The sequence below is a fragment of the Mirounga leonina genome, unplaced genomic scaffold (assembly GCF_011800145.1).
Source record: "Mirounga leonina isolate KUSES-001 unplaced genomic scaffold, KU_Mleo_1.0 Mir_195, whole genome shotgun sequence".
Lineage (NCBI taxonomy): Eukaryota > Metazoa > Chordata > Mammalia > Carnivora > Phocidae > Mirounga > Mirounga leonina.
Window position 1 is genome coordinate 995,531 of NW_023270490.1, and position 17,748 is coordinate 1,013,278.

A 17,748-nucleotide genomic window follows, 5' to 3' on the forward strand; every position below is an offset into this window, starting at 1 on the left:
AGAGAGAACCCATGTGAACATGAACTCATGCCACCTGCTATGCTGTGAGTAATAAAGCCCTTTGTCTCTGACCCAAGAGTCTCGTGTTTTCTGCCAGCTCCCATGAAACAGGCAGGCTCACCCATTAGCTTGTAAGCAAAATAAAATCTCAGACCCTCTGCATTTCTTGACAGTGGGCACTCACATCACCCCCATTTTACAGATGAGGACTTTGAGTCCCAGAGAACAGAATGTTCTTGTTCAAGGTCACATGGCTAGCAAGTGACAGAGCTGGGATCGAAACCCAGACAGATTGGGAAAGGCAGGAGACCCGAGGAGGGGGATTGGTGAAGGCATCAGCTGAGAGTGATGAGAGCGGAAAGCTCCAAAGATACACAGAAGGTCGTACCTCTCAGCCTCCCAACCCCACACACCCCCAGATGCTGCCTGTCCCCACATCCGGCTGCTGGGGCTGAGCAGCCAATTTGGGACGGCCGTGATATATTTAACGGTGAGTCACGCTCTCCCCCAGCAATCAGAATGGCAGGCTTGGAGGATGCAGGGAGCATCTCTGGGAATCCATGCCCGAGGGTCGCCATGGCAACCCCACCCGACTCGCTTGCCGGCAGCTGGGATGCCAGCGCCTGAATCGAGGCAGAAAATAGTCTCATGGCCGAGTGTGGCCAAGGACAGTGGCAGGCTTGCCACACGCCATCACCAGCGGGTTCACTGGGGGTTGCTGCGGGGGTCGTGAGGACTTGGTGATAAGGAAGTCTCGTGGGCATGTTGGTGAGCTCAGAGTCCGCCCATGGAGGCCTGATATCTCTGGCTTGCTGGGATGAGGGTACTTGACTTGAGGGTTATTTTGGTGAGTGCCAGCTTTTCTTGCCTTGGTTCCTCTTGGTTTGTCTGTCTCTCTCATACATACCCACTTTCACAAAGACCCCTCTCCATCTGAGGCTTCTAACCAAGCACCATTACAACAGCTGAAGACTGAAGGCAGCTTGGGATGTTAACCACAGATCTATCTTCCAGGATAATTCTGAAGACTTCAGAACATGACCAATCAGCCACTCCCACACCCCCACAGCAAATATGAACATGCCAGTGAAAGCAGTTTGTAATTCATTCATTCATTCATTCATTCATTCATTCATTCACTCACTCACTCATTCGTTCATCAATTTGTCCTCTCAGTTGTTCATTCTGAATTAAATTCAGGGTCCTCTGGGCCCTATGGAAGAGCTGAACTTGGTTATCTCTTTAGCCTCATCTCCTTCCACTCTCCCCTCTCTTACTCCACTCTAGCTCACTAGCCTTCTGCTGTACCTTGAACATATCAGGCACTTCCTGCCCCAGGGCTTTTGCACTTGTTCTATCTGCCGGGACAATTCTGCCCCCAGGTAGCCACAGCCTGACTGCCTCACTCCCTTTAGGTCTCTACACACGTCTCAGAGAGTTATCATCAAGACCGGCCTAGGAGAAAGCCCCTAATCCAGCCCCAGGGATATGGCCAAATATATACACCTATATATACACAGATCGTGACTTAGTTTCTTCCATTGGTAACAAGGAGAGGGAAATTGAAAACTAGTGACTTATAAATTGAATATGGCCCACAGATATGTTTTGTTTTGTCTAAATAGTGTTTTTGAAAAAACTGAATTAGTTGCTAACATTTATAAAATTTGGGAGATTGCACTTTAAAATGCCACTTTTCCACTTCTCTTGAAAAACTGGAAGATCAAGCTCCACATTCGTGCCTATGTTAACAGTGACCGGATGGGGCTGAGTAGTGGTCACCTGTTTCGACCAGGCCTGAGCGTTCCGGCCTTTCACAGGCCCTATGTGGCCCTCTGCATTCATTTATGTGGCCACATACAGCCTCCAGGAGTCTGTGCTTATAATCCGGGCCTCGAATCTGAGGTCTTTCAGGTCTTTGGTTTGGGATGGAAGGAGTAGAGCGTAGCGACAGGTTTGCTTCAATCAGAACTGAGTTTCTGGACTCATCCAGGCATTCTAGGTGAAGGCACTGGAGAAACAAGAGCCCAGAGGTGTGAAAATGTCGGCGAGGTGAAGGACTGCCAGTATGTAGTCTGGCGTGGGAAGAAGCCAGCAAAGTCCTTTGGGACCAGAACCTGAAGGGCCCTTAATATCTTGATAAATCACTTCAACTTCTGAGGGTAACGGGGAGCCACAGAAGATTTTGGAGCAAGGGAAGAGACATGATCACAGTTAGCAGTGAGGTGGGGATGGGCGAGTGAGAATCAGCCTTGATATCAAGTCTGGCTCAAGGTTCTCTCAGGACCTAACCCCAGGGTGGAGTGCGTAAGGGGTGAGAGTGCTGCTATCTCCCACCAGCACCCTCGGCTCCCAGCTCTCTCCTGCCTGTCTTATAATAACAGTGTTTTCAATACGGACGTTCTGGGTCCCCTGTGGCGGATCTCTCAGTCATCCTTCCAGAGAGAAAACAAAAAGCACTGTTTTTCCACGTCTATTTTAGGCTGCTGCCTACATCTTTGTTCTTCGTGAGGAACACACACTCCTGGGGGGCCCCTTTCTCAGCTGTGGCCTGGCAGCCAGGTCTGGACCACCAGGCTGGGTTCTGTTATAGGAAAGGACCAGCAGATGTGATGGAATCATGCCAATGAGGCCGGTTGCTGCACGGGGATGATTGTGTCATTGAGGCCCAGAGACGTGGAGGTGAGGGGGAAGGTAGCTCATTCCCGTCCACGTGCTCATCCTGGACAGATTATCTTTGACTATTCTGAGCATCTAGGGAGAGCCCACCCTCATTGTCCCCCAAAGATGCTGCCTGGAGTTTGGAAATCTACATTGTATGGTACGTTCATGCCCATGTTCCTGAGCGGAGAAGCAGAGACTCGACCGTACCTGGATGGATCAGGCTGACTCATTTTACAGAGGGTAAACTGAGGCCTGAAAAAGCAGCATGGTTTGCTTAAGACTCTAGAGCCATTGGCCACAAGCTGCGACTGAAAAGACCAGAAGGTAAAATCTCGCAGGGCATGTACTTTGTCTGCCTTGGTCACACCTCCATGCCCGTCACATAACATAATGTTTGGCAAATAGTAGGCCCTCGATACATAACATGTTGGATGAATAAACAACATCTCTGCAGCTCTTTTCAGCTTTTACAAATAATCCTCACATACATTCCCTGATTTTGACTGTCATGACATATCCATGTCATGCCAGGAATGGCATTTGTCCTCATTTTGCAGGTGAGGTTCAGAGAGGTTTAATTGCCTACCTGAGATCACACAGCCTGGAAGTGGCAAGGGCGGGATCTGCATCCACAACATCTTACTGTGGGCTGGGCATCACTTAGAATCTTCGGGTAGAGAAAGAGACCTTGGAAACCGCAGCTAGGTGGTAAAAGCCTGAGCCCCAAGGACAGCTCTGGCCTGAATTCTACTATATAATCTTGGGGGGGTGGGGGGGAAGACTAAGAGAGCAGTTTCTCAAAATGTTAAACAGAGTTGCCCTCTGACCCAGCAATTCCACTCCTGGGCATGTACCCAAGATAGCCACACAAAATCGTATGTCCACAGAAAAACTTGTAAATGACTGTTCCTAAGAGCATTATTCATTATCGCTGAAAAGTGGGGCAATCCAAATGTCCATCCAGGGATGAAGAATAGATGAATTGTGGTCTGCCCATATTATGGAATAGGATCCTGCCATGAAAAGGGATAAAGCGCTGACACACACTACAACATGGAGGAACCTCGATAACACGATGCTGAGGCAAAGCAGCCAGACACAAAAGGCCACACAATGCGCGATTCCATTGATATGAAATGTCCAGAAAAAGCCAATCTATAGAGACAGAAAGTAAATCAGTGGTTGCCAGGGGCTGAGGCAAAGTGGGAATGGGGAATGACAGCTAATGGGTATGGGGTTTCTTTTTGGGGTGATAAAAATGCTCTAAAATTAGATTGTGGTGATGGCTGGGCAACCCTGTGACTCCATTAAAAACTATTGAATTATACATTTTAAACAGGGGAATTTTATGCCATGTGAATTATATCCCAACCAAACCAGTTTTTAAAGAGACCAAGAGATGCATTTCCATGACAACGGAGTTTTAGAAGGGGGAACACACAAATGAGCAAACGTCCCCAGCATGGGCAGTCCCGTGCGGTCGTCCTGCATTTCTCGGGAAGGATTCCAACCCCAAGCCCCAAGGATTCACCTGAGGGCTTGCTTCTAGAGGAATGAGAATCTGCAGGGCACCTCTTCCAGGCAACCCTCCCAGATATTCCAACCAGGGACGAGAAAAGGAACCCAGTATGATGACTGGGCATTACTCCATGTCCAGGTGCTCTGTTTGTGATATTTCATGGAAGCCATGCAACAGCCTTGCTGTGTGCAAGGGACATCATCACCCCCATTAACCAGGCAAAGAAACGGAGGCTCAGAAAGAGGAAGTGACTTGCCCAAGGTCCCCCTTGCTGTGACCTTCACTGTCCTGGTGGAGGCTTCAGCCAGGGCATCCCTATCTGCTGCTGATAGAGTGATTCTCCACATTTCATCAGATTTCATTTGAACAAAGCCAAACATCTTTCTTAGGGACCCACCTGCCAGGGATTCTAGGCTAGACTGGGGCTGTTTTTCTGGACTCCATCCTGCTAATGCCTGGTGTATTGCTATGCACCATGGACTCTGTAACCACTTCTCAAATAACCCTGATGTTGGGGTTCAAGGAAGACAAGGTTTCTGCCTTGTGAAGCATTTGCATAATGTAATTTCACAGACTTTCTCTCCTCGGCACTAAATGAAATGAAAGGCTCTCCCTTCTTCTGAAGCTTTAGGGTCAGCCCTGGAGTTTATGGGTTGGAAAGAATTTCCCACCAACGTGCACAGGCAGACCTGCAAAGACACACCCTTTTGTGTCTCCATCTGTCTGTCCATCTGTCCATCCGTCCATCCATCCATCCATCCTCTCCCCATTTATTTCATAACCTCATTAATGCAACAACTATTTATTGAAGGCCTACTATGTGCCAGGCAGTGGGTTAGTAGCTGGGTACAGTGGAAGAACAGGTAAAACAAACTCCTTGTCCTCATGGAGCTCACAGTCTAGTAGAGGAAGACAGGCCTTAGGAGACACATAAAATGTTGACATATACTGGGATGAATGTCACCAAAGAAAAGTTCAGAATAATAAGGGGGACCTAATTTCTTTTGAGGAATAGGAGAGGATTCTATGAGGAAGTTGATAATGTGGGATAAGTATGACTTATGATGTATCAGTGAGGGATGCTCTTGGTTTAAGAAGTAGAAAATGCTTACTAAAAGAGGTTCAAACAAGCAGGGGATTTATTATCCCACATAACAAAAGGTCCTGAAATAGGGTTACCCCATCATCAAGTAGCTCAACAATACCATCAAGGGTCCAAGTTCTCTACCATCTTCTCTACCATCCTCAGAGAATTGGTTCCATTCCTAGGCTGGTTCACCTCATGGACTCAAGGTGGCTGCCATTGCTCTAGCCATCACATGAAGACATGACCAGACCCAAGAGCAGGAAAAAAAAAATCCTCTCATTCTATCATTTCCTGAGATAGAGGAAAACTTTCCCAGAAACTTCCTGGCAGACTTGGTGGGTAGTATCAGATATCCATGCATAAACCATCACTGATAAAAGGGATGGGGCCACCATGATTGTCTCAAACAAGCATTCTTACCCAGGGGTGATTTTTCCCTCCAGGGGACACCAGGGAACACATTTTTAGTTGTAATAATTGTGAATCGTGTGTGTGTGTGCATGGGGTGGGGGTGGTGCTATTGGCATCTACTAGATAGAGGCCATGGATGCTGCTAAATGTCTTACAATGCACAAGACAGCTCCCACAACACAGAATGACCCAGACATTAACAGTGCCAAGGTTGAGAAACCCTGCCTTAGACCAATCAGAATCAAATCCTGAGTCATGGGGGCGCCAGGTGGAAACTGGTGCAGGAATTGGTTGGGAAAGGCTTCCTTAGAGGGTATAATAGCTCAGCTGAGTCTAGAAAGATGGACATTGGTTAAAGCAATCCAGGGAATGAGTCAAGCCTACCATCTGGCCATGTGGATGAGCAGAAATGCAGACGACCTCCTCCATCTTGCCTGCCTCTTCCAGTGGGATGTAAGCCCACATGGCAGGGACCTCGCCTGTCCCTCCCACTTCTTTATCCCCATCCCAGTTCAGTATCTGCCACAGTAGTTGTTCAACACTCTGATGTTAAAGAATAAGTGAATGGGATGGAGGACACTCACTCTTGACAGTGAAACCCCAACTCGGGAAATTCCCAGGTATCACACAGGTGGACACATTCAGGAATAAGCATGGGGGGGGGCAGTCAGTCAGCACCAGCAAGACTCCATCATTATACAGATGGGGAGACCAAGGCACACAGAAGGGGAGATCATAGTCCAAGGTCACTCAGCAAGTTGGGGGCAGATGCAGGCCAGAATCCCTGTGCTCCTTTCCTAAACCTGGATCAACACCAACTGGTAGATCTGGGAATGATCATTTGGAGACACATGATTTGGCTGATCAGTTATAGTTGCTAAATCTGAGTCTATTTTGGGTCCCACCTCCTTACAAAGCTGTCTTTCTGGATTGCCTTCCCTCGTGACCCCAAAAGGATGCTGAGTGGGCCGCCATTTTGTCAGTGACATGCCCTGCTCAGATTGCAAAATGGCAGCCAAAAGGGCCGCCCATGAACATGTTTTATTTGGCCCACTCAGTTCTTAAAAAAAATGTATTATTTGCCTTCTTTGCCAACAATAAAAATAATTGGGATAATGTGCTTATTATCCAAATTTCCCAAGTCTCTTAGGTAATCAGAAGGCTTGGTGACACTGTACCCATTTTTCTGCATGGCAGCCATTCACCAGAGCTGGCTGGCGACTGTCCCTTCGGTAGGGATACCAGTGCTCCATTCCACCCCAGGGCCCTCACGTACAGGCCTGCCTAGCCCCAAAGGCATTCTGAGACTGCAACCCAGCCCCAGTCGATGGGGCATGAGGTGAGTGGGCAGGGCCACGCAGGGACCCCAGGCAGGGCACCCTCCCCCGTCTCTCAGAAGGAAGCCCTTGGTGGCCATGGCAACACATTGCCATTTGTAAACAGATCTTCCATCTCAAATGCAGAGATGACAAGTACATCTCCTTTCTCAGCTCAGGCAACATCAGCTCCCGGCACCCCCAAAACCTAAGGCAAGAAGGGGGAGGAGTGTGATCTGCCTTCTCCAATCTGGCCCCCAAAGGCAGATGCCCCAAACACCCCCATGTGTTCAACCAAACCAGAGATGGGGCGTTGGGGGTGGGGGGTTGGTTTAGATCCCATCTTATGTAAAAAGACCAGAAAATGTTTGATTAGAGACAGAGGAAGGCGTGGGTGTCTGAGCGGGGCTCTGATTCTGGGCAAATGTACACATTCCCCAGCGCCCGCCCTCCCCTTCACTTCCTCTGGGCAAAAGCAGACTCTCCCTGCAGCTTACGCAGCCAGCTTCCCCTCAGCCATGACCCAGCCCTTTGTCGGAGTCCCCAGCACATCCGCGTGTTTCTAGGCTGCTTACACAATCCGGAGGAAATAAAGCAATGAAATGAGAATCAGCCAGAAATAAGGAAATGCCCCACGCAATATTTCCCTTTGAAACTGAGAGGCTAAAACCCAGAACAGAGCAGAAATTGGAAGCCTCATTGAGAAAAGACGCACAGAGAGGAGTGCCAATTAGCACCCAGGTCCCCTTCTGGGATTGTCAACCATAAATATTAATGGCCATAATCATCTGGTGTTAGTCATAATGCCTTGTAAATTAAGGTCGCTTTACTAGGGGTAAATAGCTGCATTAACGGCAGCAAAAGGTAACAGTGCCCATCATTTTTCATTACAGGCCTGATGGCTTTGATATGTGATACAGTCCCTTGCCTTCCTCCTCTGCCTTCTTCCTCCCTCCCTGCCTCTCCCCGTCAGGCACAGGAGACACTGAGCCTAGAACTCACAGATACCTGGGGTCCCCTCCCCAATGTTTTCATATCTTTTATAATTAGAAGGGGGGGAATGAACTTTTATTTTATTTATTTTATTTTTTTAAAGATTTTATTTATTTATTTGACAGAGAGAGAGAGATAGCGAGAGCAGGAACACAAGCAGGGGGAGTGGGAGAGGGAGAAGCAGGCCTCCCGCCGAGCAGGGAGCCCGATGTGGGGCTCGATCTCAGGACCCTGGGATCATGACCTGAGCCGAAGGCAGATGCTTAACGACTGAGCCACCCAGGGGCCCGGGAATGAACTTTTAGACTGCAGAAAATGTTTTAATAGGTAGTATGATTATATTTGTCTTTATGCCAATGCAGCTATAAAATATAAGCTTAAATATTTTTTATGGAGAAAAACAAAAGTGCCCCAGGGCCCAGGAAACTCATCCCATCGTCCTGCTTTCTGCTGCCCCCTCCTCTCCCGTGCCTCCAATCCCTTCTCTCTTTCTCTATCTCCTCCCCTTCCGCCCCTAACCGTGGCACCTTAAGCAATCAGCCCTGCTTTATGGAGTCTCAGTTTCATCCTGCTCAAAAAAGGCAAACAATAATAATTAATAATAGTGACATTTAAGTGAAATAACATCAGTGGAAGCTTTTGACACAAAGTGGTAAACAGGGGTGTTACTTCCTTTCCTTTCCAGGAGTTTCTGGGCTCCTGGGAGTCAGAAGCATGATTTATCTGAAAATCTCAGGGGAGACAGAGTAACACGACCTCCTCAGCTCCCCCTGCCAAATGCACCATCAGGGCCGCCCCCCCTCCCTACTTGCTGGGCTTTCTCATTCCTCTAAAGGATAAACGCTTTTCTTGACCTGAGAAAACTCACGAGGCACTTGACGAGGCTAGCTAGATCAAATAATGTCCCTAAATTCCATCAGAAAGAAAGGATCCATTAGGGCTGGCTCCGGCCAGAGAGGGGGGCTGCCCAGCTTCTGTCAGCCAGGACTGGATACACTGTTGGCAGAACCCTGTACAAAATGAAAATGCGGGGCTCCGCGTTCAGCAATTATCGAGTTTCAAGACAGTGACAGCAGAGTATTAAACAAAGCGTGGGGCCCTTCTGAGCAGGGAGCCCAGTGCTACTGCAGGAGTCCGACGTCCTTGGCCAAGGCTCACAGTGGGTGTGGTAGTTGGGGGGCAGGGAACTGCCCTGATGCGCGACCTTCTGGTCTACCGCAGTCCCTGGCACGTAGCAGGTGCCCATCAGGCCCACCCACTTATGGTTCGCTCGCTCATTGCTCTAGTGTCTGGTCTGCAATGTCAGAGGACCCCTGGCCCTCCCAGTGGACATCTGGGCCAGGCTGGCCACCCGGTGGGTGGGCTGGCTCCCTCCCCAGGGTCTGTGCCCTGGACCCTTTCCCTGTTCCCTCCTCCAACTTCCCCCGGACACAGTGACCCCTGCCTCCAAGTTATGCTGACCATCAGCTCCCCCACCCCTGCCAACTGCAAACATCACAGGCCAAAAGTAAAAATAAAACGGAATCATAACAGTCAAAATAATAAAATCCCCAAATTTCTCAAGTACCTGCTAGGTGCTGGTCTAAGCACTTGATATATCCTCGCTTATTTTAATGCTCACACCAACCTTCTGAGGTGGGTCCCAGGATTATCTCCTCGGGCAGAGGAGGAGACTGAGGCACAGAGAGGTAAAGTCACTTGCTTAAGGCCACACAGCCAGGAAGTGGCAGAAGAGGCAGAGTGGGGCTTCAGTGAAGGCTGATGTTGGACCAGAGCAGGGAAGGGAAAGGTGGGTCCTATTGCCTCTTCCCAGCCTCTAGGCAGGAGGCCCACAGACCCCTAGGATGTCTTCTCCTGGGAATGGAGTAGAGAGCGTGGGTGACAGAATAGAAGAGTATGGCCCCGGTAGAGTGCTGGGCTGAGTCCTGAGGCTTGTGTTAGAACCTGAGTTCTGCCACTATTCGACCTGGAAGGTCACGCACCCTGATCTGTGCCTCCTCCAACTTTGCTGACTTCACCTCCTACACCCTCCCTTCACTCACTCCAGGCCAGCACACTGGACTCCCTAGTGTTCCTAGAATCTACCAAAGGCATTTCCACCTCAGGGCCTTTGCACTTGCTGCTTCTATTTCCAGAGCACCCTCATGTAGCTATTTACGTGGCTACTTATTTTTCTGGTTTAAATTCAAGGACCACAAAGCATGTGTGTGTTGCGGGAGCAGGATGTGTCTTTCCTGTAACAGGCCTTCCCTGACTGCCTCACCTGGTAAGATCTGGAAAGTGCTTCGAACCGCGCCCGACCCTCAGTGAACACCGCAAAAGTGACCAGCACTCTTACTACCATCTAAACTGGCAGCCCCTCCACGTGTCACTTGGATCCCCTTCCCTTTGTTTTTCTTCACTGCACTCACCCCTTCCTGAAATTATCTTGCATGTTTGTCTACTTGGTGCTGCCTGTCTCTCCCACTAGAGGGTGAGCTCCATTGGGCTGGCCCTTTGTCTCAGTCACTTTGGACCCCAGAGTTAGCACAGGGCTCAGCTGGTGTGCAGGGGGCCCGGAGATCACCTCTCTGAGCCTTGCTTTCCTCACCTGGACAAAGGAGGTACGGCAGCCCCCGCAAAAGCTGGGGAGCAGAAGGAAGGAGGGGAGACCCTCCCAGAGTTCTGTGATGCTGGTGAGGGAACCGCAGTGATGTCACAGTTCCTAGAGCTGAGCCCTGAAATGCGGGCCACAGCTGCCGGTCAGTGGCCCAGACCCGCCCAGGGTGTCAGGCTTGGCTCCCACTAGGGCTCTTCCCACCCAGCTGGCCACCAGCCAACTGAGTCAGCATGGAGGGCTGGCCTGGCCTGACCTAGGAGGCTGCCCGGCCCTGGACAACAGCCTGAGGGTCACCCAGAGGGTAGCTGACCCCTGTATGGAGCCCTCACCTCACAGCACGTCATTGGATTCACAGGGAAATGCAAATCCAAAGCACCAGGAACTTCACACCCAGTAGGATGGCTAGCGTAAAAAACCAGACAACAGCAAGTGTTGGCCAGGATGCAGAACTCCAAGATGGTGCAGCCACTTTGGAAGAGTCTGTCAGTCCCTCAAAAGGCCAGACACAGAGTTACCATATGACCCAGCAATTCCACTCCTAGGTTGATACCCAAGAGAAATAAAAGCCTATGTCTACACAAAAACTGGATACAAGTGTTCACGGCAACATTATAATAACCCAAAGTGGAAACAACCCAAATATCCATCAAGTGATGAAGGAGAATCAAGAAGTATGCTATCCCGGGTGCCTGGGTGGCTCAGTCGGTTAAGCGACTGCCTTTGGCTCAGGTCATGATCCTGGAGTCCCGGGATCGAGTCCCATGTCCGGCTCCCTGCTCAGCGGGAAGCCTGCCTCTTCCTCTGACCTTCCCCCCTCCTCATGCTCTCTCTCTCTCTCAAATAAATAAATAAATAAATAAATAAATAAATAAATAAATAAAATCTTTAAAAAAAAAAAGAAGTGTGCTATCCCTACAGTGGAATATTATTCAGCCATAAAAAAGAAGCAAAGTACTGCTACATGATGAACCCTGAAAACGTTATGCTAAGTGGAAGAAGCCAGATGCAAAAGGCTGCATATTATATGACTCATTTGTATGAAATGTCCAGAAGAGGTAAGTCCAAGAGACAGAAAAAATGTTAGTGGTTGCCTAGAACAGGGATATCTGCTGGTGGGGAAATGTGGAGTGATTACTAATGGAGATGGGGTTCCTTTTTGGGGGTGATAAAAATGTTCCAAATTGATTATGGTGATGGCTGCACACTCTGTATGTACTAAAAAGCATGGAATTGTACACTTTATTTTTTTTTAAAGATTTTATTTATTTGACAGAGAGAGACACAGCGAGAGAGGGAACACAAGCAGGGGGAGTGGGAGAGGGAGAAGCAGGCTTCCCGCGGAGCAGGGAGCCCGACGTGGGGCTCGATCCCAAGACCCTGGGATCATGACTTGAGCCGAAGGCAGACGCTTAATGACTGAGCCACCCAGATGCCCCTATTTTATTTTTAAAAAAGATTTTATTTATTCATTTGAGACACAGAGATACAGAGAGAGAGAGAGAGAGAGAAAGATAGAGAGTAGGAGCAGTGGGGAGAGGCAGAGGAAGAGGGAGAAGCAGACTTCCCGCTGAGCAGAGAGCCCGATGCGGGGCTCGATCCCAGGACCCTAGGATCATGACCCGAGCCGAAGGCAGATGCTCAACGACTGAGCCACCCAGGCGCCCAAACTGTACATTTTAAATGGGTGATTATACATCCCCCCCCGTAATATCTCAACAAAGCTGCTGTATGTATGTATAGGTAGAGAGAATACGTTTGTAAAGTGTCTTTTATGAGCCAAGTGAGCCAAACAAAAAAAAAGTCTCTACCTTGTCAGGAAGTTAACAAGGAGGAGACAAGAGAACATATAAAAGTGTAATTTGACTCATGATGATAAGAAAAATAAAGCAGGAAGGGAATAGTGTAGTGGATGGGGATGGAGCTGCTTTAGATGGCAGAGGAGAGGTACTATGGCCCAGGAAGGCCACTCTGAGGAGGTGACATTTGAACAGAGATCTGAATAAAGAGATAGAGGGAGCCACAGATGCTTAGTGGAATAGCACCAGGAGAAGCAGCAAGTGCAAAGGCCCTGAGGTAAGAGCAATAGGCCAGTGGGGCTGGAGCATAAGGAGCCAGAGGGAGGGTGGTAAGAGATGAGGTCAGGGAATTGGCAGGGGCTGGATCATAGAAGGCCTGGTAGGCTGTGGTAGGAACTGTTACTCTATTCTGAGCGAGGTGGGAGCCACGGGAGGGTTTTAAGCAGAAGAGGGACATGTTCTCACTACAGTCTTCACGAGATCCCTCTGGCTGCAAATGGAGAATGGACTTCAGGGAGAACGTGGCCAGGATGGAAGATGGGAGACCAGGAAGGAGGATACCACAACAGACCAGGTGAGAGATGATGGGGCCTCAGCCCAGGGGGTGGAGGTGGAGATGGAGGTGTGGAGAAGTGTTCAGCAGACAATCCCATCTGCGGTCTCGCCCCATCCACCCCACAGCCCTGACATTTGCAGGGATACTGATTGCCATGTAACAAAAACTAGCTGTCAGCTGGGAGCGGGCCTTCCTCGAACAGTATGAACTCCTCACATTCTCCAAGGTCAATCCTGCATCCACCTGCCCAGAACTCTGAAAAATCCCATAGCCTTGTAGACTCTGGATCCTTGCTGCTTCGATCCCCTGAGTCCAAGTGTCCTGACCCCATCTGGGCCCTGGTTCAGCCCCCGCTATCAGTTTCCATGAGAAACCCCACCCCACCCAACTCATCATCATTCTGGCAGACTTAACGACTCAGTTTCTACATCTAGAAGATGGGGATAATAATAGTAGTTGCTTCCAATGACTGTTGCCAGGGTTAAATGAATTAATGTATGTAAAAGCACTTAGAACAGCGCCTGGCGCTCCATACACATTACCTGTTACTATTATTGTGTGGCTGTATTCTAGTCAGTGGTGAGGGGTATTTGGTGGGTCCCTAGGGGAGGGGTGTCATGTTGGAAAGGACACCCACCCAGAGCTAACTCTCTTCCCTCACCCTACTCCCACCAACAAATTCCCCTCGTTGTCTCCTGTAGCACAATCCCACCCCCTTTCTGGGAAGCCCAGACCCCAGCCCTCTACCCCCTACAGGGGCTCACGCATTTCAAGAGGTCTTGAGAAGCCGTCTTCCCAACTGCACTGGGCTCCTGGGAGGAATTCTCCTGCCAGCCGCTAAAAGAATATATTATCTGTATCTTGTCCAAGGAGGTGGAAGCACAGAAAGAGGGAGAAATATGCCCAAAGTCACAAAACTTAGCTGCGACAGAGCTGGGAATGTAATCTACATCTGATGCGAAGTGATTAAAGATGGAAAGCTGGTTTTATTACGTGCTTATTACTACGTGCCAGGCATTTTGTATGCATTGCCTTTTTAAAAATTGTATTTTTAACCCCAACTGGTGTTTTGAAAAGGTAATACATGCATACAGTTTGAAATCAGAAAGGTACAAAGGGATATACAGTTACAAGGGGGATCATTCTTCTGTCCCCATCCATTGTCATTCAGCTTCCCTCCCCCTCCCCCAGGTGATTACCATTCCCACTTTCTGATGGCTCCTCCCAGTGATGGACTGTGAGTGGCAGTCCCTGCTTGCCTACCCAATATCCATTCCCCACCTAGGAGAACCCTAATTTTGTTCAGGTGCCAATGTGTCCAGATAAAAATACTCATGTTCCTAGACTCCCTTGCAACTAGGAGCAGCCACGGGACCCAGTTCTGTACAGTAAAATGTAGGTGGAAGTCCCTAAGCAAGGCATCCTTTTCCACACCCTCCCACCCCCACAAGACAAGGCAACTGGAAGAGAAGATTTTTGTCTTTTTATTTTCCTTTTGCCCTTCCTTTTTCCTCCTGCCTGGAATGTGGACTTGATGCCTGGTGACAGAGCAGCCATCTTGAGAGCAGGAGGATCAAAGCCACATGCTCAGAATGGGGGAGTGGGAAGGAGGTGGATGCCCGAGTCCTTGAGCAGTTGTGCCAGCACCGGTCCTCCCAGCTCTGGACTTGTGTTTGTTCAGGCCATCACTTGTTGAATTTTCTGTCCCTTGCAGCTGCATGCCTTCCTAACTGATGTGCTGTGCATACAGAAGTATTTATATTTATCTGTATTCTTTCTTCCCCACAATCATGGTAGCATACACTATGCCCACCCTTCGGGATCTTACTTCTTCACTTAATGATGTATGTTGGAGGTTGTTACAAATCAGTACACACAGAGCTGCCCAAGCTTTTTAATTCATGTGTCAGAACTTTGTACACATGCCCCAGAGAGCCTTCAACCAGTCCCCTCTTGGGCTACATTGGATTGTTCTCAAATTTGCAAAGATTATCCAACCTATTTCATTCCCCACATGTAAGGATATATCTAAGGGAGTAGAACTGCTGAATGACAGAGGTTTGACCGACTTGCTTTCTACCAGCAACGTGCTAGTCTACCTAACACACTGTCTCTAATCCCTTCAACAACAAAATATGATAATGCTCAGGGAATTGTACGTGGCCTTCCCAAGGGCATTGAGGGTAATGGTCAAACTGGGATACAAACCAGGGTCTGTCTGATATCGAAGCTGCACTTAGAAATACTTCTATGACATTGCTTTCTATGTAGGGTGGATTCCAGGGCCTCTCAGCAAAGAGGGAAGAGTGAATATGACCGGGTACTGGTCTGTGCCTGAAAGGGGCCTTTAGAGTGGAGCTGTGGAGAAACCCACGTGTGTCCAAGGCTGGCTTCTAGCTCACATCTGCCACTGCCTTGCTGTGTGAGCAAGTCCTGCCTGCTTGCTGGGCTTCAGTTTCCCCATCTGTAAAATGGACAGCTTGGAGCTGTTGATCTCTAGGACCCTTTAGCGCTCAGCTCCTGGAAAATTGCCATGTCTGAGGGTCTCCTGGGAGCTGCTTTTCAGCCCCTAAAATGGAAACAGTCTTCTGAGCCATTTTTCCTCCATTCCTGACCAATCAGAGGTCAACCACATCCAGGGGGTTCTATTTCTATCTGTGGACTATGGTCACAATCCCTGGGGGAGGCCACACTGAGGGAACAGCCCGGTTGCCCTGCTTTCTCTGTGGATCACATCTTCCTCCAGCTCTCTGACACCCAGATTCTCAGGGCAATGATCCCAATTATGGTTTCATATATTGAGAGCTTACATTGGTCAGGCCCTTGACAAAGTGCTTTACAAATACAATATAGACAAATCTGGAAGAGAGGGACTATTCTTATCCCCAATATACAGAGAAGGCAAGAGAGGTTAAACAATTTGGCTAAGCTCACTCAGGCACTAAGTGGCAGGCCAGGGACTGGACCCTGGAAAGTCTGGTGCCCTTCACACAGGATTTCTCTACCACGGCACTGTAGACATTTGGGGCTGGATCATTCTTCGTTGTGGGGGGTTGTCTTGTGCACTGTAGGATGTTTAGCAACGTTCCTGCCGTCCACCCACTAGATGCCAGTAATACCCATTCCCCTGATGTGACAACCAAAAATGTCCCAGACATTGCCAAGTCTCCCAAATTGCCCTTGGCTGAGAACGGCTGCCTAACCACAGCTCTGGAGGAATGGATTCTGGGTGCATCTGGGGACTGCTAGCCTCCTGAGCCCAGCTTTGGCTCCTGGGAGGCACTGCCAAAGGCTGAGAGAACTTTGCAGGGGGAGCCATGCCTGTCACGTGATGGAAGCGTCACCGGGCAGCCTTCTCTGAGGTGAATGATGGGCAAACTCAGCGAGGGGCACTGGTGGGCAGCAGAGAAAAGGTGCAGGTCGTAGGGTGGGTTTGGAGGTCAGCTGTGTGCCCTGGACAAGTGTCTTACCCTCTCTGAGATGCAGTCTTCTCAGCCAAAATCAGAGATAACTGCTTGCAGAATGGAGGCGTGAGGGGCGCCTGGGTGGCTCAGTCGGTTAAGCGGCTGCCTTCGGCTCGGGTCATGATCCCAGGGTCCTGGGATCGAGCCCCACATCGGGCTCCCTGCTCAGCGGGGAGTCTGCTTCTCCCTCTGCCTCTGCCTGCCTCCCTGCCTACTTGTTCTCTCTCTCTCTGTGTCAAATAAATAAATAAATTAATTAATTAATTAAAAGGAATGGAGGCCTGAAGCTGAAGTAAAGTGTCATCATCACGGGTGAGGAAAAATGAAAACCAGAAACTGCTTCAAAGCAGGGTCTCGTTAAATAAATTATGGTACAGCCACAGCATGGAAGATTATGTCGCTATTAAAACAAATGAGCTTAATGTGTTTTTGCTGATGTGGAAAGATCTCTAAGATTTATTAACTTATTTATAGTTACAAAGCAAGGTACAGAGCAGTAATATGACATAATCCCACTGGTATTAGAAAAAAAAATTGAACTTTCAACATATCCTTATCGAAAGCCTACTACTTGCCAGACACTGTTCTAAGCAGTGGGAGGACAGCATGGACAAAACAGACTCAAATCCCTGTTTCCGGGGACCTGGTGGAATGTGCATACGAACATACAAACACGTGAAGGTTTTATAAGGCTACACAAGGAAGGCTCCGCTTTTGAACCTGGAGAGGTGGGGGTGAGAATTCTGGCTTTCCATGGCAGACCCTTCAGTAGTGTTTAATTAAATCAGTCTTCACTATCTGGATGCATCCCTTTTAATTCTCAGTTTTTAAAAGACTGAACCAAAAAATTCGAGGGAAGGCCAAGTGCAGTGCCTGGTCCATTGTAAATGGTTGCTTTTAGTATGATCACATATTCAGGAACTGTTTCCTGAGCACCTACTATGTGCAGGTACTGTGCTGGGTGCTGAGGACACAGCGGTAAAGCAAGAAAGATAAGAAACCGCCCTCGGAGAGCAGACACCCTCGTTGGCGGGGGTGGGGTGGGGTGGGGTGGGGGGGAAGACAGCTGTTAGAGAAGTAACTACAAGTGCATTACTGTTACAATGGAGGGGACTCTGGAGGCATCCGAACCTATCAGAGCGGTGGCCTACAGATCTGGGGAGCTGGAGCCTGGGCTCTCGCCCTCTCTCACTGACGTGACTTCTACCCTGGACTATTCACAGAGTGTGGCCCCTGCGGGGTTCTGGAGCTAATAAGAACAGCTAAAACTGATTGAGAACTTACAACCAACCAGGCACTCTGTAGGGACTTTACATGTGTTAGCTTATTTAATCCTTACGACA

The 17,748-nt window shown here is 49.0% G+C and overlaps 1 protein-coding gene across 1 annotated transcript in view; it reads right to left on the reverse strand.

Moving 5' to 3' along the window:
* The window catches only part of KCNB1 (potassium voltage-gated channel subfamily B member 1), a 99,394-nt gene that overhangs the window by 50,474 nt on the left and 31,172 nt on the right, over window positions 1-17,748 (reverse strand). The window lies entirely within an intron of this gene.